This window comes from Rutidosis leptorrhynchoides, chromosome 5 (assembly GCF_046630445.1).
Source record: "Rutidosis leptorrhynchoides isolate AG116_Rl617_1_P2 chromosome 5, CSIRO_AGI_Rlap_v1, whole genome shotgun sequence".
Taxonomy (NCBI): Eukaryota; Viridiplantae; Streptophyta; class Magnoliopsida; order Asterales; family Asteraceae; genus Rutidosis; species Rutidosis leptorrhynchoides.
The window spans coordinates 395,512,337-395,539,580 of record NC_092337.1 but is presented as its reverse complement, the minus strand read 5'-3'; positions in this window follow the sequence as shown (position 1 = coordinate 395,539,580).

The following is a 27,244-nucleotide window of genomic DNA, read 5'->3' as shown; positions in this document are numbered from 1 at the left end:
ATACCATAGACACGTATGCAAATGTTTTGACATATCATATCGACCCATGTATATATATTATTTGGAACAACCATAGACACTCTATATGCAGTAATGTTGAAGTTAGCTATACAGGGTTGAGGTTGATTCCAAAAATATATATACTTTGAGTTGTGATCTAGCCTGAGACGTGTATACACTGGGTCGTGGATTGATTCAAGATAATATATATCGATTTATTTCTGTACATCTAACTGTGGACAACTAGTTGTAGGTTACTAACGAGGACAGCTGACTTAATAAACTTAAAACATCAAAATGTATTAAAAGTGTTGTAAATATATTTTGAACATACTTTGATATATATGTACATATTTATTATAGGTTCGTGAATCGACCAGTGGCCAAGTCTTACTTTCCGACGAAGTAAAAATCTGTGAAAGTGAGTTATAGTCCCACTTTTAAAATCTAATATTTTTGGGATGAGAATACATGCAGGTTTTATAAATGATTTATAAAATAGACACAAGTACGTGAAACTACATTCTATGGTTGAATTATCGAAATCGAATATGCCCCTTTTTATTAAGTCTGGTAATCTAAGAATTAGGGAACAGACACCCTAATTGACGCGAATCCTAAAGATAGATCTATTAGGCCTAACAAACCCCATCCAAAGTACCGGATGCTTTAGTACTTCGAAATTTATATCATATCCGAAGGGTGTCCCAGAATGATGGGGATATTCTTATATATGCATCTTGTTAATGTCGGTTACCAGGTGTTCACCATATGAATAATTTTTATCTCTATGTATGGGATGTATATTGAAATATGAAATCTGTAACATCCCGCGTTTTTCCGTTAAATTACTTTTAACGCCGTCTTTTTTTTTATCTAATATCCTCGGCATCTCGAATCGTATCCTCCATTAGCTACATTCTTAAAATATTTTCGTTATGGGATTATAACATCTCCCGTACTCTCGTGTAATTTAAAATAATTTGTTCGGTAAATTCCCGCACCCGACTACAAACTAGAGGGACCAAACTTGCCCAAAAGCCAAACATTTGACTAGGTCAAATGGTCAAACTCAACCTCCCCCATTCATTAATTTCCTTTTCTTTTTCCATTTTCCTCTCATACTTTCCTATTTTCCTTCAATTCTCCCAATCAAAGAATCATCATCTAAATCACATCTAGGAAGCTTACAACTAAACAAATTACATATTTGGAATCCTCTCTTCATCCTCTTCAATTTGATACCAATTTCATCTCATTTGGGTAACTTTCTAAAATCACTAGTTTTCTTTAAATTCATGCTCTTGACTTAAAAGTGTGTTAATTAGTGTCTATGGCTCATTGTGATGTCGTGTATGTAATTTGTATGCTCGATTTGTTGTTTTTGGTGTAACTAGCTTGAATATGAAAAGTGCTTGCTTAATCTTTGATTTTGGAAGATTAAATGTTGTTAATTTGTTAAAGTTCATGTTTTAATTGTGTTACTAGTATCACTAGCCTCATTTTGATGTGTAGGTTGATTTGTAAAACTTCAAAAACATGATTAATGGTTTTGTGATTCTTGATTAGGGTTTGATAGTTCTTAAGATGAACTTTTGATGCTTGAATGCCATGAAATGTAAATTGTTAGTGTTTAGTAGTAATGTATGCTTCATTACCTTCAAAACGGCATATCACATGTGTGAATTGGATTCCCGAAACTCAAAATGCATTTGATGAACTTGAAACTTTGAAAATAAACGTTTATTGATCACATGACGAGAATTTGATTATTGTAAATGATGTTTTTGTTTGATGAAACATGTTTAGTTGTGTTCCTTGTCAAAAGAGCTTTCCGACGATATAAGATACGAGTTCTAAGTGTTTACGGTTTGCGTTTTGTGTTTGTTTAGAATTTGATTTAATCTTGAAACAGACCAGGAGTCAGGCCACGACCAATGTCGCGGCGCGACAGACCTGGCCGCGGCGCGGCATAAGCCGGGTCCAGGATTCTGTCCCACTTGCTCGTTTTACATAAAATGTTTGGCATGCTAGGGACCTCCAATTCACGTGCAACTTGTTTTAATATGCTTATATATGAATAACTAGCATAGAAAAATAGTCCGAGGCCCGACCCGAACATGTTGACTTTTCGTTGACTTTGACTCGACCCAAGTTTGACTTTTTGTCAAACTTAACCAATTGATTATGAAATCTTCCTAACATGATTCTTTACTTATATCTTGCATGAAACTTGACAATTTGATTCACATGCTTTATAATCGAGTCGTAACGAGCCATAGGACTAATTGAACATCTTTGACCATTTGTGTTTACCGTTATTGATACAACCTATATGTTTAGGTCAAGACTAGCTTTGTCTTTACACGCATTTACTTGTTGGAGTACTTTATTAACTCTTGCACTCAAGGTGAGATCATAGTCCCACTTTTCAACAACTTTTATACTTTTAAATCGTGGGCTGAGAAACATATACATTACGTACTTATATACATTTCACACGTATATATATTTTTCATATTTTTATACATTGAACACAATTGTGAATACAAATATACGGATGAGTTTGAACGAAAATCCTCAATTCAATTATCATTAGTTACATCAGATGGTGTAAGCGAGACTATGTTGTGTGGATCCATACGGGTTTGACTAACCCTCATTCGGACGGCTCGCTACCGTTAATGTAACATCCCAAATATTTAAGGTATTATTTTATGTAAATTTTAATTGCTAAGAAATTATATGGTAAAGGTTGTTTTATGTTAAATGGATAAAAGTTAAGTTTATTGGTTAAGTTAAGAAGGACTAATGGTGCAAAGTTAGAATTAAGGACTTCCCTAACTATAGATGTGATGGGGAGGGTTGAAATTGCTAATAGACCAAAGTTATATTAAATAAAAGAAATTAGAAATGCTGGAAATTGAATTTATTCACAAAAAAATAAAGAAACCTCCTGGTTGTATGTGTGTGTGTCGACTTGGAGGAGGAAGAAGAAGGAGATCACCAATTGATGAAATTAAACTCATGCAAGCTTGAATTTAGTGAAATCTAACACACCTTAATCACTCTAGCAAGCTTTAATCTTCCAATTTCACTCTTTTGGTGCACAATTAGGGTTCTTAAACTCTAAAAGACAAGGTATGGATTTTGTGTCTAGGTATTGCTTGTATTGTGTGTTAATGATGAGATTATGCTTAAGAAAGTTGCTATTTGTTAAATTGTGCACATTTGAATAAATTAGAATGGAATTGTTGATGATTTTGGAAGTAATTACATGTATGAACTTGCATTATAGATTTATGGCATGATTATGGTGAGATTGATGATGTTCTAGTTAGATTTCTAGTCATGCACACCAAGTGTTTGTTAAAATGTCTCAATGAGAAGTTTTTGTGTTCTAGCTAGAAATTGTGATGAAGGATGTTCATGTATGAACTATGGTTATTGTTGAAGGTTATAGAAATTGATTATTTGATAATTTAAGGGTGTTAGTAATGAAATTGGATTGTATGCACATTTCTTAAATAATGAAAGGATTAAAGGAAAAGTTGCATGTATTGCTAAGAAATGAACTAGTAAATGTACTTGATTAAAGTTATGAAGTTTAATTGGTAATATTCTTGTTTTAGAAAAGATGAGATCAAGGCTAGAATGGATGTATGTTGTGATTAGGGGGTTAAGTAAATGTGAAAGTATATGATAGTGTATTAATACATGAAAGTTGTGATTTTCGATTGAGTGATGATTAATGAGATTAGCTCATGTATAGGTGCTAATCAAGGAAAAGAGGTTACAAGTGATCAAGGAAATTCAATTAAGCAAGGTGAGTTCATAGGGGGTAATATGGGCGGGTCAAGAGTGGCTTAGTGTTCTCGGATTGCATCCGTGCAAGAGAGAAACGACTAAGTGCACTAGTTATGTAGCTTAGATAGAACTATTGGGTTAACCTAATAGTTGTATCTATGGTTGATGTTTAGCTTAGGCAAGGTTATTACATTGCTAGTAATCTTGCCTATGGTTTGTGTTAGCTTAGACACATTAAGTGTCTATGTATGAGATGATGATAGCTTAGGCATATTTAGTATGTCTATGGTTAGCTTAGGCATGATTACTAGGTTCGGCCTAGTAAGTCATGTCTATGGTATGAATGAATTGGATCCGAATGTATGCAAGCAACCAATGGGTTGAAGAATAAGTGTTATGATTTATGCCCACATGTTTTGTGTTTTGTATTTTATTACTTTCCTATAACTCACTAAGTGCAAAAGCTTACCCCTATGATGTTTTATGTTTTAGGTGCTAAGGTCCATCGTGAAGGTAAGGAGCCCGTGTAAAGCGCTAGAGGAGCATTGGCATAGCGTAAGTGGTATTGCAAGTCCCTTTTTGTAATCACGCTCTACGGTTACCGCTTATTAAACGCCAAGGGCTTTGAATGAGTCATGTTTGTTATTGTTGAACTTGGGACCAAATGATGGTTTTGATTCATGAAAACACGTTTTGTTGTCTAAATGTTGTTTATAGATGGTTCACGATGTTAGAAACTGATTTCTGATGTTTGTGTATGAATTATGCAGTTTTAAATATGTTTGAGTATGATGAAAAGTGAAAAAGTTTGGTTTAAGTGAAATGTTGCAGATCAGCCCCCGGATTAGTGTTATGTCGCGCCGCGGCCAAGGGCTCCGCGCCGCGGCATATAACTGATGTTGGGAACAGAAGCAAGGCTAAGAAGTATAAATTTTCCTGTGTATTGTCGCGCCGCGACAAGGCTGGCCGCGCCGCGGCATAAGCCTTGTCCAGGCAGTAACCTTGTTTTTCAAAAAAAAAAAAAAAAAAAATTTTACTCGATTCAAGGCGTTAAAAGTTGGTATCAGAGCTGTGGTTTAAGGGACTTGGATAACCCACGATAGGGATTATCTAGGCTTAAACCATTGTTGCGAAAGGATAAGCGGTTTAGGACTTGCATAAGTGTTAAAGTCGTATAGTTGTGCCATGCTCCATAGGGTAGAGTCATTGACAAGACCCATAGTATAATGAATAAGATTACGAATTGGTTTATGTAAGGAGTTTGATACTCGCTAGCCATGATGTCGTGGTAGACTAGATGTGTAATGAAATGGTGTAATAACAATAGGCCATTGCTATTACTTCATTTTAGTACACATGGACGTCTACTATGGTCATGGTGAATCGAGTTAGGAATTCTTTCGGATTGTTTGGTTTTGATGAATAATGGTGTTACCGGTATTTGAACTAATGGGTTGAATGTAATTTTCAGAATGGCTATTGTATCGCCAAACCGAGGTCAAGATGAGGATGATGAGTACGTCCGCACCCCATCCACGGAGTCTATAGAAGACTCTCAAAACGAATCGGAAGAAGTTAACATGCCAAATGACATTTCGGGGCAAATAGGGCAAGCCTTGATACGTTATACCCCAACCTTGTTAGAAAAGATCAAGACGTTGATCAATGATCAATTAGATGAGAAGTTAAAGACTTTTGTTGCCAATAACCCTACCTTAAGAGGTGAAGGGGGAAGTGGGGTAAGGCAAGAAGAGGTAGAAGCCCCTAAAAGAAAGGATGATCGTTTTGAATATAAGAACTTTGCAAATTGCCATCCCCCTGAGTTTCATGGTAAGGTTGACCCTATTGTTAGTCAAAGATGGATTGATGAGATTGAAGAAACTTTTATGCTATGTGAATGCCCCGAGCATTTAAAGGTAATTTACGCGGCACATCAAATGAAGGGTAGTGGTTATGAGTGGTGGAATTTTATAGTTAAGTCTCATGGGCGAGACGTGGCTACAAGTTTCTCATGGGACAAATTCCGTGAAATGTTTATGACTCAATTTGCTCCGCCCGCCGAGGTTAGTAGGTTGAAATCCGAGTTTATGAATATAGAGCATGGAAGTAAGTCGGTGACCGAGTTTAATGCTGAGTTCAATGACAAGTCTCGTTTTTGTCCGGACTTCGTGTCAAGTCCCAAGTTGATGATGGATCATTATCATGAAAAGTTAAATCCCGAGATAAGTGAATTTATCGACAAGAGCACTTATAAGACCTTAGCCGAGATGATGAATAGAGCACTTGTTAGAGAGCATGAACTTAGGAAGAAGGCGGCGTTTAAACGGAAGTTAGATCAAGACTCTAAGGCGATGCATAATGTTAGTCCGAAGAAGGGTAAGTTTGGTTCCGAATCCCCGCACAAGTCAAAAGGGGGTTTTGTGTCGGGTAAGAGCGGTGGGAAAGAAGCCAAGTTGTGTACTAGATGTGGTAAAAATCATACGGGTGAATGTAAAGCGGGTACCTCCGATTGTTACTCTTGTGGAAAGCCGGGACATAGGGCCGCCGAATGTCCTAAGAAAGGTAAGCAATGTTATTATTGTTTTGAGAAAGGTCACTTTCAAGCCGAATGTCCGGAATACAAGAAGGATTTAGCTAGTGGTAGTGTTAAGAAAGAGGTTAAGACAGAACCGAAGACTAGTGATAGCCGACCAAGGGCCCGAGCTCATCAGATTACCGCACTCGAAGCGAAGGAGTCCCAAAATGTGGTGTCAGGTACCTTTATTGTAAACTCTTTACCTGCGCATGTTTTGTTTGATTCCGGTGCTACGCGGTCGTTTGTATCATATTCTTTTTGTAAGCATTTTAATATGACCCCAAGTATGTTAGAACACCCATTAGAGGTTGAAATAGCGGATAATAAGACCGTGATGGTGTATAGTATCATTAAGGGGTGTGAAATTATTTTGGATGATGAAAAGTTTGTCATTGATTTAATACCCATGCAAATGGGGGAATTTCAAGTAATTGTGGGCATGGATTGGCTAGATGACAATGAGGGGATAATTTTGTGTCGTAATAAAATAGTGTTAGTTCAATCACCAAGTGGAAAAGTTATATGGATTTATGGGGAACGAGCTAGGCGTGCAATTCCTATATGCACATATGCTAAGGCTAAAAGATTTTTGTCTCATGGGTGTTGTGCGTTTTTGGCACATGTTGTTGATGATTCGAAAAAGGTTGTTGAATTAGATGATGTACCAATAGCTAACGAGTTTCCGGATGTGTTTCCAAGTGAATTGCCCGGTGTACCTCCCGAGCGAGAGGTAGAGTTTAGAATAGATTTGATACCCGGGGCCACGCCAATTGCCAAAGCTCCCTATCGATTAGCCCCGTCGGAAATGAGAGAAATGATGACTCAATTACAAGATTTGATAGATAAAGGTTTTATACGTCCTAGTAGTTCACCTTGGGGAGCTCCGGTTTTATTTGTGAAAAAGAAGGATGGAACTATGAGAATGTGTATTGATTATCGAGAATTGAATAAAGTCACTATTAAGAACAAGTACCCGTTGCCAAGGATAGACAATTTGTTTGATCAACTACAAGGTGCTAGTTTCTTTTCAAAGATAGATTTAAGGTCGGGTTACCATCAATTGAAGGTGAGGGAAGAAGATGTCCCTAAAACGGCTTTTCGAACAAGGTATGGTCATTATGAGTTTGTGGTTATGCCGTTTGGATTAACAAATGCTCCGGCCGCGTTTATGGATTTGATGAATAGAGTTTGTCGACCGATGCTTGATAGGTTTGTAATTGTGTTCATTGATGACATTTTGGTATATTCTAAGAGTGAAGAGGAACATACGGTACATTTAAGACAAGTATTAGAGACTTTAAGAAGAGAAAGATTGTTTGCTAAGTTCTCTAAGTGCGAGTTTTGGCTTCGTGAAGTTCAATTTTTGGGCCATGTCATTAACAAGAAGGGTATTTGTGTTGATCCGGTGAAGATAGAGGCAATTATGAGATGGGAACCACCTACGAATCCTACCGAGGTTAGGAGTTTTCTAGGTTTAGCGGGGTATTATCGGCGATTTATACAAGATTTTTCTAGAATAGCCACCCCACTCACCAAGTTGACTCGTAAAAGTGTGCCATGGAGATGGGAAGAAAAGCAAGAACAAGCGTTTCAACTCCTTAAGGAGAAGCTCGTTCAAGCTCCCATATTGGTTTTACCGGAAGGGAATGAGAACATGACGGTTTATTGTGATGCTTCTAAGAAAGGCTTAGGGTGTGTATTGATGCAAAATGGGAAGGTCATAGCTTATGCTTCCCGACAATTGAAGGAACACGAAAAACGCTATCCTACGCATGATTTAGAATTGACGGCCGTGGTTTTTGCTCTAAAGATTTGGCGTCATTATCTTTATGGTGTTAAGTTTTCCATTTATACCGATCTTAAGAACTTAAAGTATTTGTTTGATCAAAGGGATTTGAACGATAGGCAAAGGAGAGGTCTCGATTTGGTGAAAGATTATGATTGTGAGATCTTATATCACCCCGGAAAAGCGAATGTAGTAGCGGATGCTCTTAGTAGGAAGTCAAGTCATCAACCGATTAAGATAACAAGCTTGGCTATGGTAATATCACCTCAAATATTTGATGATATTCGTGTTGCACAAGGTGAAGCATTATCGCCCGAAAACGTGAGAAAAGAAAGAATCAAGGGGCAAGTTGACGATTTTGTGGTAGATTCTCGTGGTTTAAGGCTTAGATATGGGAGAATTTGGGTACCTTTGCAAAGTGATGTTAGAAGTGAGCTCCTTGACTTAGCTCACAAGTCTAAGTATTCGATTCACCCCGGTGCTACGAAAATGTATAGAGATTTAAGGAAAGACTATTGGTGGCCGGGAATGAAGAGGGATATAGTTAAGTATGTGCACAAGTGTCTTACTTGTCTTCAAGTGAAAGCCGATCATCAAATTCCCTACGGTAAAATGCAACCTTTAGAGGTACCGGTGTGGAAATGGGAGCATATTACGATGGACTTAGTGACTAAGTTGCCTAAGACCCCTAGACAACACGATGCAATTTGGGTTATTGTTGATAGATTGACTAAGAGTGCATTATTTTTGGCAATAAGAGAAGCTTCGTCGTCGGAAGCAATGTCAAAGTTATATATGAAAGAAGTTGTTGCAAGGCATGGAGTGCCGGTTTCTATTGTTTCGGATCGAGACACCCGATTTACATCGCGATATTGGAGAAAGTTTCAAGAGGAAATGGGTACTAAGTTACATGTAAGTACCGCGTTTCACCCGCAAACGGATGGTCAAAGTGAGCGGACTATACAAACTCTCGAGGATATGTTAAGAGCATGTGTTATCGATTTTGGTGGTAGTTGGGATGCTCATTTACCATTAGTTGAATTTTCATACAACAATAGTTATCACTCTACAATTGGAATGGCACCATATGAGATGTTGTATGGAAGGAGGTGTAGAACCCCGATTTGTTGGGGCGAAGTAGGTCAACAGGAATTAGGAAGCACGGAAATAGTACAACAAACCACCGAGATGATTGACCAAATTCGTGAAAGAATAAAGGCGGCACAAGATCGACAAAAGTCTTATGTAGATAAAAGGAGAAAACCGATAGAATTTCAAGTAGGTGATAAAGTGATGCTAAAAGTTTCTCCATGGAAAGGCATCATTCGTTTTAGAAAGAGGGGAAAATTGGGTCCAAGGTTCGTGGGACCATTTGAGATAGTGGCGAAAGTTGGGAAGGTAGCCTACCGTTTGGCTCTACCTGATGAATTGAGTAATATACATGACACGTTTCACGTGTCACAATTGAGGAAATGTTTGGCGGATGAATCAACCTATGTTCCTTTGAATGAAATTGAGGTCGATAATAAGTTAAGGTATGCGGAAAAGCCGATAAAAATTATGGATCAAAAGGTTAAGCACTTGAGGAATAAGTCGGTAATGTTATTGAAGGTATTATGGCAATTTAGAAAAGGTTCCGAGTGTACATGGGAACCCGAAGAATGGCTCTTGAAGTATTATCCGTCGTTGCATCAAGAATGGTTCGCGAGGACGCGAACGATCCAAGAGGGGGAGAGTTGTAACATCCCAAATATTTAAGGTATTATTTTATGTAAATTTTAATTGCTAAGAAATTATATGGTAAAGGTTGTTTTATGTTAAATGGATAAAAGTTAAGTTTATTGGTTAAGTTAAGAAGGACTAATGGTGCAAAGTTAGAATTAAGGACTTCCCTAACTATAGATGTGATGGGGAGGGTTGAAATTGCTAATAGACCAAAGTTATATTAAATAAAAGAAATTAGAAATGCTGGAAATTGAATTTATTCACAAAAAAATAAAGAAACCTCCTGGTTGTATGTGTGTGTGTCGACTTGGAGGAGGAAGAAGAAGGAGATCACCAATTGATGAAATTAAACTCATGCAAGCTTGAATTTAGTGAAATCTAACACACCTTAATCACTCTAGCAAGCTTTAATCTTCCAATTTCACTCTTTTGGTGCACAATTAGGGTTCTTAAACTCTAAAAGACAAGGTATGGATTTTGTGTCTAGGTATTGCTTGTATTGTGTGTTAATGATGAGATTATGCTTAAGAAAGTTGCTATTTGTTAAATTGTGCACATTTGAATAAATTAGAATGGAATTGTTGATGATTTTGGAAGTAATTACATGTATGAACTTGCATTATAGATTTATGGCATGATTATGGTGAGATTGATGATGTTCTAGTTAGATTTCTAGTCATGCACACCAAGTGTTTGTTAAAATGTCTCAATGAGAAGTTTATGTGTTCTAGCTAGAAATTGTGATGAAGGATGTTCATGTATGAACTATGGTTATTGTTGAAGGTTATAGAAATTGATTATTTGATAATTTAAGGGTGTTAGTAATGAAATTGGATTGTATGCACATTTCTTAAATAATGAAAGGATTAAAGGAAAAGTTGCATGTATTGCTAAGAAATGAACTAGTAAATGTACTTGATTAAAGTTATGAAGTTTAATTGGTAATATTCTTGTTTTAGAAAAGATGAGATCAAGGCTAGAATGGATGTATGTTGTGATTAGGGGGTTAAGTAAATGTGAAAGTATATGATAGTGTATTAATACATGAAAGTTGTGATTTTCGATTGAGTGATGATTAATGAGATTAGCTCATGTATAGGTGCTAATCAAGGAAAAGAGGTTACAAGTGATCAAGGAAATTCAATTAAGCAAGGTGAGTTCATAGGGGGTAATATGGGCGGGTCAAGAGTGGCTTAGTGTTCTCGGATTGCATCCGTGCAAGAGAGAAACGACTAAGTGCACTAGTTATGTAGCTTAGATAGAACTATTGGGTTAACCTAATAGTTGTATCTATGGTTGATGTTTAGCTTAGGCAAGGTTATTACATTGCTAGTAATCTTGCCTATGGTTTGTGTTAGCTTAGACACATTAAGTGTCTATGTATGAGATGATGATAGCTTAGGCATATTTAGTATGTCTATGGTTAGCTTAGGCATGATTACTAGGTTCGGCCTAGTAAGTCATGTCTATGGTATGAATGAATTGGATCCGAATGTATGCAAGCAACCAATGGGTTGAAGAATAAGTGTTATGATTTATGCCCACATGTTTTGTGTTTTGTATTTTATTACTTTCCTATAACTCACTAAGTGCAAAAGCTTACCCCTATGATGTTTTATGTTTTAGGTGCTAAGGTCCATCGTGAAGGTAAGGAGCCCGTGTAAAGCGCTAGAGGAGCATTGGCATAGCGTAAGTGGTATTGCAAGTCCCTTTTTGTAATCACGCTCTACGGTTACCGCTTATTAAACGCCAAGGGCTTTGAATGAGTCATGTTTGTTATTGTTGAACTTGGGACCAAATGATGGTTTTGATTCATGAAAACACGTTTTGTTGTCTAAATGTTGTTTATAGATGGTTCACGATGTTAGAAACTGATTTCTGATGTTTGTGTATGAATTATGCAGTTTTAAATATGTTTGAGTATGATGAAAAGTGAAAAAGTTTGGTTTAAGTGAAATGTTGCAGATCAGCCCCCGGATTAGTGTTATGTCGCGCCGCGGCCAAGGGCTCCGCGCCGCGGCATATAACTGATGTTGGGAACAGAAGCAAGGCTAAGAAGTATAAATTTTCCTGTGTATTGTCGCGCCGCGACAAGGCTGGCCGCGCCGCGGCATAAGCCTTGTCCAGGCAGTAACCTTGTTTTTCAAAAAAAAAAAAAAAAAAAAAAAAAAATTTTACTCGATTCAAGGCGTTAAAGTTAAGCGAATGAAATATATTTTGGTACGGTGTATGTTCTAACACTTTTATGCTGAGGTAAATGATACAGTTAAGCTTTGATAATTGGGTGCTCGGTAAACAACAATACTTATGGAAATTCAAACGATTTGGAAAATCGATTTATACTATAAATTGTGGTTCAACTTATTTTACTTACATACTCACTTACTAAACCTATGATTTCACCAACGTTTTCGTTGACAGATTTCTTCCACGTTTTCTCAGGTTTTGAATGCTTAGTGATACATGCTTCCGCTCATACTTTTGATACTTGCATTGGATGTCGAGTATACTTGCATACGTGGAGCGTCTTTTTGACTACTTTTAAACTGTGTCGCACGTGTTTCATATGAACTTTAAACCTTGTTATGTACTTGTTATGGGAACTACTTTTGTAAACTTGAAACATCCTTATTTATGAAACGAATGCGACATATTTTCGGTTAAACTTTGTCATAAAGACTTATGATCATGCAATGGGACCATACGTAGACGACGCCATCATTTGACGATTTGTCGGGGTCGCTACAAGTGGTATCAGAGCATTGGTTGTAGGGATTTAGAGTTCATTTGTGTCCACCCCGAGTCATAGGGTACATAGGTGAATCTAGACTACAACCGGCATATAGACTGGAGTAGAAATTACTTGACTATTTGTGCATTATACTCGAACTCTTCCATCATATCTAACTCGTATTCGATCTTGATCTTACGTTGATAAATTTTGTTGACGCGCCACCTTGACTTTATGATGTAATGTTAAATGCACATGTAAATCAGGGTAATATAATTTCCGGGATTATATTACGGTGATTCACATGGACGTTCTGACGTTATGACATAAAGAATTTAAGGCGAGTCAAGCAAAAATTGTCTCTCTATCCTTATTCCATATCACGGTTAGTATTATTGAGAATACTAACCAACGATATTCTTGTGTTTTGAAGGAACAATGGCTCGTCGACACGCTCCTATCGAAACTCCTGAACAAGCCCTCCAACGTATGATAGCCACCGCCGTGGATGCGGCCATGGCCGGTCACTTATCCAACAACAACAACAATAACAACAATCACAACAACAACAACAATGGAGCCGGTAATTCAAACGAAGGGTGCTCCTATAAGAACTTCATGGGGTGCAAACCTCACACTTTTGATGGGACCAGAGGACCGGTTGTGCTCACCCGATGGTTTGAGCAAACAGAAGCCGTTTTTAGCATAAGCGATTGTCGGGACCAAGACAAGGTCAAATACTCCACCCACACTTTCTCTGGTATCGCCCTCACATGGTGGAATACGTATGTGCTATCGGTGGGTATCGATGAAGCCCACACTCTCTCATGGGCCGACTTAAAGAAAAAGATGATCACCGAATACTTCCCGCGCGAAGAGACCCGTAAGCTTGAACACGAACTAAGAACTTTAAAAGCGGTCGGGAATGACCTAAAGGCCTATAATCAACGATTTTATGAGCTAGCCTTGATGTGCCCAAACCTCGTGAGTACCGAATCATTAAGAGTTAAACTTTACATGGATGGTCTCCCCAAGAGCATCAAACAAGGAGTAATGTCATCCAAACCCACTACTCACCAAGAGGCCTTGAATATGGCCCGTCAATTGATCGAAACGGTAGACGAAATTGAAGTGCCGGCATCTAAAACCGAGGATGAGTCGGGTGACAACAAAAGAAAATGGGAGGTCCCCCAATCGAGCAACTACAACAACAATCCCGCCAAGAAACCTTTCACCTCCAACAACAAGAAAGGCTATGCCGGTAGTCTACCATCTTGCAACAAGTGCCACAAACATCATTATGGCGAATGTAGCAAACCATTTTGCAACAAGTGCCGCAACCGTCATTATGGTGAATGTGGTAAGTTAATTTGCCACCGTTGCCAAGGAAGTGGTCATACGGCCAACGATTGTAGGAGTGCCGCCCCCGTCGCCCAAAAGGCGCCCAATGCACACCGGACGGGCGTTTGTTTCGAATGTGGCCAACCGGGTCATTTTAAGAATGCGTGCCCAGAGAAGAAGACCAACCCCAATGCACGCGGCCGAAATTTCAACATTAACACCGAGGGAGCCCGAGATGACAACTAGTCACGGGTACGTTTCTTCTCAACAACCTTATATTTCATGTTTATTCGATGCGGGTACCGTTAGACGCTTTATAACCGAGACTTTGACTCGTACTCTATGCACTCCACCACCCCTCCCTAGACATTACTTGTGCCATTCAAGTGACCAACGGAATAATAGTGTGTACCTATAAATTTTATCGGAGGATATACGTTAAACTTATTGGGTGGATAATAGAGAGCCCAAAACCAAATCGTTAGGAAGGAAATGTTTTCCCCACATATGTATTGATTATTGTGAACTAAATAACTTCCGATTAAGGACCGATATTCTTTTTCCCCTTACCAACGACCTCTTGATCAAGTACGAGTATCTCGTGTGTATACCAAATCGATCTCCATCCTTGTTATCATCACTTGCGGATTGAGGGAGACGATGTCTCCTAAACCATTTTCCGAACTCGCTACAATAGTTGTGAATCTCTCTTAGTACCGTCCAGTTAATCTAAGGCTCCGTCCGTATTCATAAACCTCCTGAACCGCGTATGCAAATTTATATAGACGAATCCGTTATCGTATTTATAGATGATATCTTAGCCTATTCCGGTAAAGAAGGAAAACGAACAACATCACCGTCTTACGCTCGAAATGTTGAGAAAAAGAGCAACACTATGCGAAAGTCCCCAAGTGAGAATTTTAGTTAAATGAAGTCCAATTTTCTAGACCATGATGTTAATGGTCAAGGCATTACAATCAATCTCAAAATCAAGCCACACGTAATCGGGAAACCCTCACAACTCTGACTTGTGTTCGTAAAATCTTAGATCCTTACCGAAAGTTCATTTCCGACTTTTTCTCGTGATGCTCGTCCTTTACCCTCGATAACTCATTAAGTTGGAAATTTAAACCTCTCCGTGCCCGGACCTTAAGCGTGATTTTTCACACCAACATTACTAGCTAAATTCGTATAGCGCCAGATGGAACTTAAATATGGAAATATTTCTACTTGAACGCCGAAAGGCATACTCTCTCGACTCAAAATCGACGTAACTGAAATTCGTTATTTTGCACGACGAATTCGAATACTTAAATTGTGGACCCGATCAGTTTTCTTGTCATCACATACCCCATCACATACCTCTGTTATTTCACCGTTACCATCTGATATTACTGGAACTTAAGATAACACACAATCCAAGGATACTTCACTCTTCTTTGACTTAACGTCCTTGCGTTTCGGATAATCGGCCGACTGCTATTCAACCCCGAACTATACAACTACGTATACTATCTCATTTCTTATTCAAACCTCGCCCTTTGACAACTAGATGCTCGATATGGAAACCTCGAGGTGTAAACTCACTCTACTCTAAGTTCTCATTTCACTCCTATCTTTATCGCTCGCACTTCCGTATAAGGAAACTTCTTGTAACATTTCTCAGTGGATAGAGAAAACCCTTCATATTACATTAGTATTCGCCACGAGGGTGAATAGTCCTAACGAACATTTTCGAACCCTAACTAACTTGTTCAAACACATCTTAAGGAATCCTATTCTAACACGGTGTACCATTGCCAATTACCTCGGATCAAAATACTCGTATCGTTTCTGGTTTTGCAAGAAACCTTGGGAACCCGCTTAGACATGTGTACCGCGTATCTTCCACAAACCGATGAACCGAGCAAACGAACGATTTACATCTTGGAAAGACATGTTTCAAACTTGTATGGTCGCTTTTAGTTGATTCCTCTCACCACGGTAATACCATTCGTATACTAACGACGCACTTCCGAAATCTTATATGACCGCAAATGTCATACCCCTATTCGTTGGACCAACGCATGTGGCAAACAAACACCGAATCCTAACCCATTCAAGAAACAACAATTGAGATCATTCAAGTCCGAGCAGGGCTCGAGACGACCCGTAGTCGCCAAAAGAGTTATACCAAACTTAGATGAAAACCTCACAAAATACCAGTGTGTAACCGCATAATATTGAGAAACCGCACCTTGGAAAGGTGTAATCCATTTCGGGAAATTGAGGAATGTTATATCCGCAATATAGATCCTATTAAACCCTTGGGGCGTATTGGAACCGCTTCCTACCTTTTAGAACTACCGAATCAATTAAGTTTCCGTTTACAATACGTTCCATGCAACAAACTTAGAAACGTGTCCTGCGGAACAGAAATGTGCAATCCTTCTAGACGCACCAACTATTGATGACAAACTCCTCTTCATAGGAAATCGGCTGAATTTGTGGATCGTAGAACCAAGCCCTAATACAACGTAACACCCCGACTATCCGGAATCATGGAATGTCCAAGACAGTACCTTCACTCATTTGTAGAGTTACTACCCTAGGTCTCGAGTAAGAGACATCGATTATTACTTCCAACTAAATTTCGGGACGAAATTTCTTTTGAGGTGTGGATAATGTAACATCCCGCGTTTTTCCGTTAAATTACTTTTAACGCCGTCTTTTTTTTTATCTAATATCCTCGGCATCTCGAAGCGTATCCTCCATTAGCTACATTCTTAAAATATTTTCGTTATAGGATTATAACGTCTCCCGTACTCTCGTGTAATTTAAAATAATTTGTTCGGTAAATTCCCGCACCCGGCTACAAACTAGAGGGACCAAACTTGCCCAAAAGCCAAACATTTGACTAGGTCAAATGGTCAAACTCAACCTCCTCCATTCATTAATTTCCTTTTCTTTTTCCATTTTCCTCTCATACTTTCCTATTTTCCTTCAATTCTCCCAATCAAAGAATCATCATCTAAATCACATCTAGGAAGCTTACAACTAAACAAATTACATATTTGGAATCCTCTCTTCATCCTCTTCAATTTGATACCAATTTCATCTCATTTGGGTAACTTTCTAAAATCACTTGTTTTCTTTAAATTCATGCTCTTGACTTAAAAGTGTGTTAATTAGTGTCTATGGCTCATTGTGATGCCGTGTATGTAATTTGTATGCTCGATTTGTTGTTTTTGGTGTAACTAGCTTGAATATGAAAAGTGCTTGCTTAATCTTTGATTTTGGAAGATTAAATGTTGTTAATTTGTTAAAGTTCATGTTTTAATTGTGTTACTAGTATCACTAGCCTCATTTTGATGTGTAGGTTGATTTGTAAAACTTCAAAAACATGATTAATGGTTTTGTGATTCTTGATTAGGGTTTGATAGTTCTTAAGATGAACTTTTGATGCTTGAATGCCATGAAATGTAAATTGTTAGTGTTTAGTAGTAATGTATGCTTCATTACCTTCAAAACGGCATATCACATGTGTGAATTGGATTCCCGAAACTCAAAATGCATTTGATGAACTTGAAACTTTGAAAATAAACGTTTATTGATCACATGACGAGAATTTGATTATTGTAAATGATGTTTTTGTTTGATGAAACATGTTTAGTTGTGTTCCTTGTCAAAAGAGCTTTCCGACGATATAAGATACGAGTTCTAAGTGTTTACGGTTTGCGTTTTGTGTTTGTTTGGAATTTGATTTAATCTTGAAACAGACCAGGAGTCAGGCCACGACCAATGTCGCGGCGCGACAGACCTGGCCGCGGCACGGCATAAGCCGGGTCCAGGATTCTGTCCCACTTGCTCGTTTTACATAAAATGTTTGGCATGCTAGGGACCTCCAATTCACGTGCAACTTGTTTTAATATGCTTATATATGAATAACTAGCATAGAAAAATAGTCCGAGGCCCGACCCGAACATGTTGACTTTTCATTGACTTTGACTCGACCCAAGTTTGACTTTTTGTCAAACTTAACCAATTGATTATGAAATCTTCCTAACATGATTCTTTACTTATATCTTGCATGAAACTTGACAATTTGATTCACATGCTTTATAATCGAGTCGTAACGAGCCATAGGACTAATTGAACATCTTTGACCATTTGTGTTTACCGTTATTGATACAACCTATATGTTTAGGTCAAGACTAGCTTTGTCTTTGCACGCATTTACTTGTTGAAGTACTTTATTAACTCTTGCACTCAAGGTGAGATCATAGTCCCACTTTTCAACAACTTTTATACTTTTAAATCGTGGGCTGAGAAACATATACATTACGTACTTATATACATTTCACACGTATATATATTTTTCATACTTTTATACATTGAACACAATTGTGAATACAAAGATACGGACGAGTTTGAACGAAAATCCTCAATTCAATTATCATTAGTTACATCAGATGGTGTAAGCGAGACTATGTTGTGTGGATCCATACGGGTTTGACTAACCCTCATTCGGACGGCTCGCTACCGTTAAGTGAATGAAATATATTTTGGTACGGTGTATGTTCTAACACTTTTATGCTGAGGTAAATGATACAGTTAAGCTTTGATAATTGGGTGCTCGGTAAACAACAATACTTATGGAAATTCAAACGATTTGGAAAATCGATTTATACTATAAATTGTGGTTCAACTTATTTTACTTACATACTCACTTACTAGACCTATGATTTCACCAACATTTTCGTTGACAGATTTCTTCCATGTTTTCTCAGGTTTTGAATGCTTAGTGATACATGCTTCCGCTCATACTTTTGATACTTGCATTGGATGTCGAGTATACTTGCATACGTGGAGCGTCTTTTTGACTACTTTTAAACTGTGTCGCACGTGTTTCATATGAACTTTAAACCTTGTTATGTACTTGTTATGGGAACTACTTTTGTAAACTTGAAACATCCTTATTTATGAAACGAATGCGACATATTTTCGGTTAAACTTTGTCATAAAGACTTATGATCATGCAATGGGACCATACGTAGACGACGCCATCATTTGACGATTTGTCGGGGTCGCTACAAGTGGTATCAGAGCATTGGTTGTAGGGATTTAGAGTTCATTTGTGTCCACCCCGAGTCATAGGGTACATAGGTGAATCTAGACTACAACCGGCATATAGACTGGAGTAGGAATTACTTGACTATTTGTGCATTATACTCGAACTCTTCCATCATATCTAACTCGTATTCGATCTTGATCTTACGTTGATAAATTTTGTTGACGCGCCACCTTGACTTTATGATATAATGTTAAATGCACATGTAAATCAGGGTAATATAATTTCCGGGATTATATTACGGTGATTCACATGGACGTTCTGACGTTATGACATAAAGAATTTAAGGCGAGTCAAGCAAAAATTGTCTCTCTATCCTTATTCCATATCACGGTTAGTATTATTGAGAATACTAACCAACGATATTCTTGTGTTTTGAAGGAACAATGGTTCGTCGACGCGCTCCTATCGAAACTCCTGAACAAGCCCTCCAACGTATGATAGCCACCGCCGTGGATGCGGCCATGGCCGGTCACTTATCCAACAACAACAACAATAACAACAATCACAACAACAACAACAACAATGGAGCCGGTAATTCAAACGAAGGGTGCTCCTATAAGAACTTCATGGGGTGCAAACCTCACACTTTTGATGGGACCGGAGGACCGGTTGTGCTCACCCGATGGTTTGAGCAAACAGAAGCCGTTTTTAGCATAAGCAGTTGTCGGGACCAAGACAAGGTCAAATACTCCACCCACACTTTCTCTGGTATCGCCCTCACATGGTGGAATACGTATGTGCTATCGGTGGGTATCGATGAAGCCCACACTCTCTCATGGGCCGACTTAAAGAAAAAGATGATCACCGAATACTTCCCGCGCAAAGAGACCCGTAAGCTTGAACACGAACTAAGAACTTTAAAAGCGGTCGGGAATGACCTAAAGGCCTATAATCAACGATTTTATGAGCTAGCCTTGATGTGCCCAAACCTCGTGAGTACCGAATCATTAAGAGTTGAACTTTACATGGATGGTCTCCCCAAGAGCATCAAACAAGGAGTAATGTCATCCAAACCCACTACTCACCAAGAGGCCTTGAATATGGCCCGTCAATTGATCGAAACGGTAGACGAAATTGAAGTGCCGGCATCTAAAACCGAGGATGAGTCGGGTGACAACAAAAGAAAATGGGAGGTCCCCCAATCGAGCAACTACAACAACAATCCCGCCAAGAAACCTTTCACCTCCAACAACAAGAAAGGCTATGCCGGTAGTCTACCATCTTGCAACAAGTGCCACAAACATCATTATGGCGAATGTAGCAAACCATTTTGCAACAAGTGCCGCAACCGTCATTATGGTGAATGTGGTAAGTTAATTTGCCACCGTTGCCAAGGAAGTGGTCATACGGCCAACGATTGTAGGAGTGCCACCCCCGTCGCCTAAAAGGCGCCCAATGCACACCGGACGGGCGTTTGTTTCGAATGTGGCCAACCGGGTCATTTTAAGAATGCGTGCCCAGAGAAGAAGACCAACCCCAATGCACGCGGCTGAAATTTCAACATTAACACCGAGGGAGCCCGAGATGACAACTAGTCACGGGTACATTTCTTCTCAACAACCTTATATTTCATGTTTATTCGATGCGGGTACCGTTAGATGCTTTATAACCGAGACTTTGACTCGTACTCTATGCACTCCACCACCCCTCCCTAGACATTACTTGTGCCATTCAAGTGACCAACGGAATAATAGTGTGTACCTATAAATTTTATCGGAGGATATACGTTAAACTTATTGGATGGATAATAGAGAGCCCAAAACCTAATCGTTAGGAAGGAAATTTTTTCCCCACATATGTATTGATTATTGTGAACTAAATAACTTCCGGTTAAGGACCGATATTCTTTTTCCCCTTACCAACGACCTCTTGATCAAGTACGAGTATCTCGTGTGTATACCAAATCGATCTCCATCCTTGTTATCATCACTTGCGGATTGAGGGAGACGATGTCTCCTAAACCATTTTCCGAACTCGCTACAATAGTTGTGAATCTCTCTTAGTACCGTCCAGTTAATCTAAGGCTCCGTCCGTATTCATAAACCTCCTGAACCGCGTATGCAAATTTATATAGACGAATCCGTTATCGTATTTATAGATGATATCTTAGCCTATTCCGGTAAAGAAGGAAAACGAACAACATCACCGTCTTACGCTCGAAATGTTGAGAAAAAGAGCAACACTATGCGAAAGTCCCCAAGTGAGAATTTTAGTTAAATGAAGTCCAATTTTCTAGACCATGATGTTAATGGTCAAGGCATTACAATCAATCTCAAAATCAAGCCACACGTAATCGGGAAACCCTCACAACTCTGACTTGTGTTCGTAAAATCTTAGATCCTTACCGAAAGTTCATTTCTGACTTTTTCTCGTGATGCTCGTCCTTTACCCTCGATAACTCATTAAGTTGGAAATTTAAACCTCTCCGTGCCCGGACCTTAAGCGTGATTTTTCACACCAACATTACTAGCTAAATTCGTATAGCGCCAGATGGAACTTAAATATGGAAATATTTCTACTTGAACGCCGAAAGGCATACTCTCTCGACTCAAAATCGACGTAACTGAAATTCGTTGTTTTGCACGACGAATTCGAATACTTAAATTGTGGACCCGATCAGTTTTCTTGTCATCACATACCCCATCACATACCTCTGTTATTTCACCGTTACCATCTGATATTACTGGAACTTAAGATAACACACAATCCAAGGATACTTCACTCTTCTTTGACTAAACGTCCTTGCGTTTCGGATAATCGGCCGACTGCTATTCAACCCCGAACTATACAACTACGTATACTATCTCATTTCTTATTCAAACCTCGCCCTTTGACAACTAGATGCTCGATATGGCAACCTCGAGGTGTAAACTCACTCTACTCTAAGTTCTCATTTCACTCCTATCTTTATCGCTCGCACTTCCGTATAAGGAAACTTCTTGTAACATTTCTCAGTGGATAGAGAAAACCCTTCATATTACATTAGTATTCGCCACGAGGGTGAATAGTCCTAACGAACATTTTCGAACCCTAACTAACTTGTTCAAACACATCTTAAGGAATCCTATTCTAACACGGTGTACCATTGCCAATTACCTCGGATCAAAATACTCGTATCGTTTCTGGTTTTGCAAGAAACCTTGGGAACCCGCTTAGACATGTGTACCGCGTATCTTCCACAAACCGATGAACCGAGCAAACGAACGATTTACATCTTGGAAAGACATGTTTCAAACTTGTATGGTCGCTTTTAGTTGATTCCTCTCACCACGGTAATACCATTCGTATACTAACGACGCACTTCCGAAATCTTATATGACCGCAAATGTCATACCCCTATTCGTTAGACCAACGCATCTGGCAAACAAACACCGAATCCTAACCCATTCAAGAAACAACAATTGAGATCATTCAAGTCCGAGCAGGGCTCGAGACGACCCGTAGTCGCCAAAAGAGTTATACCAAACTTAGATGAAAACCTCACAAAATACCAGTGTGTAACCGCATAATATTGAGAAACCGCACCTTGGAAAGGTGTAATCCATTTCGGGAAATTGAGGAATGTTATATCCGCAATATAGATCCTATTGAACCCTTGGGGCGTATTGGAACAGCTTCCTACCGTTTAGAACTACCGAATCAATTAAGTTTCTGTTTACAATACGTTCCATGCAACAAACTTAGAAACGTGTCATGCGGAACAGAAACGTGCAATCCTTCTAGACGCACCAACTATTGATGACAAACTCCTCTTCATAGGAAATCGGCTAAATTTGTGGATCGTAGAACCAAGCCCTAATACAACGTAACACCCCGACTATCCGGAATCATGGAATGTCCAAGACAGTACCTTCACTCATTTGTAGAGTTACTACCCTAGGTCTCGAGTAAGAGACATCGATTATTACTTCCAACTAAATTTCGGGACGAAATTTCTTTTGAGGTGTGGATAATGTAACATCCCGCGTTTTTCCGTTAAATTACTTTTAACGCCGTCTTTTTTTTTATCTAATATCCTCGGCATCTCGAATCGTATCCTCCATTAGCTACATTCTTAAAATATTTTCGTTATGGGATTATAACGTCTCCCGTACTCTCGTGTAATTTAAAATAATTTGTTCGGTAAATTCCCGCACCCGACTACAAACTAGAGGGACCAAACTTGCCCAAAAGCCAAACATTTGACTAGGTCAAATGGTCAAACTCAACCTCCTCCATTCATTAATTTCCTTTTCTTTTTCCATTTTCCTCTCATACTTTCCTATTTTCCTTCAATTCTCCCAATCAAAGAATCATCATCTAAATCACATCTAGGAAGCTTACAACTAAACAAATTACATATTTAGAATCCTCTCTTCATCCTCTTCAATTTGATACCAATTTCATCTCATTTGGGTAACTTTCTAAAATCACTAGTTTTCTTTAAATTCATGCTCTTGACTTAAAAGTGTGTTAATTAGTGTCTATGGCTCATTGTGATGTCGTGTATGTAATTTGTATGCTCGATTTGTTGTTTTTGGTGTAACTAGCTTGAATATGAAAAGTGCTTGCTTAATCTTTGATTTTGGAAGATTAAATGTTGTTAATTTGTTAAAGTTCATGTTTTAATTGTGTTACTAGTATCACTAGCCTCATTTTGATGTGTAGGTTGATTTGTAAAACTTCAAAAACATGATTAATGGTTTTGTGATTCTTGATTAGGGTTTGATAGTTCTTAAGATGAACTTTTGATGCTTGAATGCCATGAAATGTAAATTGTTAGTGTTTAGTAGTAATGTATGCTTCATTACCTTCAAAACGGCATATCACATGTGTGAATTGGATTCCCGAAACTCAAAATGCATTTGATGAACTTGAAACTTTGAAAATAAACGTTTATTGATCACATGACGAGAATTTGATTATTGTAAATGATGTTTTTGTTTGATGAAACATGTTTAGTTGTGTTCCTTGTCAAAAGAGCTTTCCGACGATATAAGATACGAGTTCTAAATGTTTACGGTTTGCGTTTTGTGTTTGTTTGGAATTTGATTTAATCTTGAAACAGACCAGGAGTCAGGCCACGACCAATGTCGCGGCGCGACAGACCTGGCCGCGGCGCGGCATAAGCCGGGTCCAGGATTCTGTCCCACTTGCTCGTTTTACATAAAATGTTTGGCATGCTAGGGACCTCCAATTCACGTGCAACTTGTTTTAATATGCTTATATATGAATAACTAGCATAGAAAAATAGTCCGAGGCTCGACCCGAACATGTTGACTTTTCGTTGACTTTGACTCGACCCAAGTTTGACTTTTTGTCAAACTTAACCAATTGATTATGAAATCTTCCTAACATGATTCTTTACTTATATCTTGCATGAAACTTGACAATTTGATTCACATGCTTTATAATCGAGTCGTAACGAGCCATAGGACTAATTGAACATCTTTGACCATTTGTGTTTACCGTTATTGATACAACCTATATGTTTAGGTCAAGACTAGCTTTGTCTTTGCACGCATTTACTTGTTGGAGTACTTTATTAACTCTTGCACTCAAGGTGAGATCATAGTCCCACTTTTCAACAACTTTTATACTTTTAAATCGTGGGCTGAGAAACATATACATTACGTACTTATATACATTTCACACGTATATATATTTTTCATACTTTTATACATTGAACACAATTGTGAATACAAAGATACGGACGAGTTTGAACGAAAATCCTCAATTCAATTATCATTAGTTACATCAGATGGTGTAAGCGAGACTATGTTGTGTGGATCCATACGGGTTTGACTAACCCTCATTCGGACGGCTCGCTATCGTTAAGCGAATGAAATATATTTTGGTACGGTGTATGTTCTAACACTTTTATGCTGACGTAAATGATACAGTTAAGCTTTGATAATTGGGTGCTCGGTAAACAACAATACTTATGGAAATTCAAACGATTTGGAAAATCGATTTATACTATAAATTGTGGTTCAACTTATTTTACTTACATACTCACTTACTAGACCTATGATTTCACCAACGTTTTCGTTGATAGATTTCTTCCATGTTTTCTCAGGTTTTGAATGCTTAGTGATACATGCTTCCGCTCATACTTTTGATACTTGCATTGGATGTCGAGTATACTTGCATACGTGGAGCGTCTTTTTGACTACTTTTAAACTGTGTCGCACGTGTTTCATATGAACTTTAAACCTTGTTATGTACTTGTTATGGGAACTACTTTTGTAAACTTGAAACATCCTTATTTATGAAACGAATGCGACATATTTTCGGTTAAACTTTGTCATAAAGACTTATGATCATGCAATGGGACCATACGTAGACGACTCCATCATTTGACGATTTTTCGGGGTCGCTACAAGTGGTATCAGAGCATTGGTTGTAGGGATTTAGAGTTCATTTGTGTCCACCCCGAGTCATAGGGTACATAGGTGAATCTAGACTACAACCGGCATATAGACTGGAGTAGGAATTACTTGACTATTTGTGCATTATACTCGAACTCTTCCATCATATCTAACTCGTATTCGATCTTGATCTTACGTTGATAAATTTTGTTGACGCGCCACCTTGACTTTATGATGTAATGTTAAATGCACATGTAAATCAGGGTAATATAATTTTCGGGATTATATTACGGTGATTCACATGGACGTTCTGACGTTATGACATAAAGAATTTAAGGCGAGTCAAGCAAAAATTGTCTCTCTATCCTTATTCCATATCACGGTTAGTATTATTGAGAATACTAACCAACGATATTCTTGTGTTTTGAAGGAACAATGGCTCGTCGACGCGCTCCTATCGAAACTACTGAACAAGCCCTCCAACGTATGATAGCCACCGCCGTGGATGCGGCCATGGCCGGTCACTTATCCAACAACAACAACAATAACAACAATCACAACAACAACAACAACAATGGAGCCGGTAATTCAAACGAAGGGTGCTCCTATAAGAACTTCATGGGGTGCAAACCTCACACTTTTGATGGGACCGGAGGACCGGTTGTGCTCACCCGATGGTTTGAGCAAACAGAAGCCGTTTTTAGCATAAGCGGTTGTCGGGACCAAGACAAGGTCAAATACTCCACCCACACTTTCTCTGGTATCGCCCTCACATGGTGGAATACGTATGTGCTATCGGTGGGTATCGATGAAGCCCACACTCTCTCATGGGCCGACTTAAAGAAAAAGATGATCACCGAATACTTCCCGCGCGAAGAGACCCGTAAGCTTGAACACGAACTAAGAACTTTAAAAGCAGTCGGGAATGACCTAAAGGCCTATAATCAACGATTTTATGAGCTAGCCTTGATGTGCCCAAACCTCGTGAGTACCGAATCATTAAGAGTTGAACTTTACATGGATGGTCTCCCCAAGAGCATCAAACAAGGAGTAATGTCATCCAAACCCACTACTCACCAAGAGGCCTTGAATATGGCCCGTCAATTGATCGAAACGGTAGACGAAATTGAAGTGCCGGCATCTAAAACCGAGGATGAGTCGGGTGACAACAAAAGAAAATGGGAGGTCCCCCAATCGAGCAACTACAACAACAATCCCGCCAAGAAACCTTTCACCTCCAACAACAAGAAAGGCTATGCCGGTAGTCTACCATCTTGCAACAAGTGCCACAAACATCATTATGGCGAATGTAGCAAACCATTTTGCAACAAGTGCCGCAACCATCATTATGGTGAATGTGGTAAGTTAATTTGCCACCGTTGCCAAGGAAGTGGTCATACGGCCAACGATTGTAGGAGTGCCGCCCCCGTCGCCCAAAAGGCGCCCAATGCACACCGGACGGGCGTTTGTTTCGAATGTGGCCAACCGGGTCATTTTAAGAATGCGTGCCCAGAGAAGAAGACCAACCCCAATGCACGCGGCCGAAATTTCAACATTAACACCGAGGGAGCCCGAGATGACAACTAGTCACGGGTACGTTTCTTCTCAACAACCTTATATTTCATGTTTATTCGATGCGGGTACCGTTAGACACTTTATAACTGAGACTTTGACTCGTACTCTATGCACTCCACCACCCCTCCCTAGACATTACTTGTGCCATTCAAGTGACCAACGGAATAATAGTGTGTACCTATAAATTTTATCGGAGGATATACGTTAAACTTATTGGGTGGATAATAGAGAGCCCAAAACC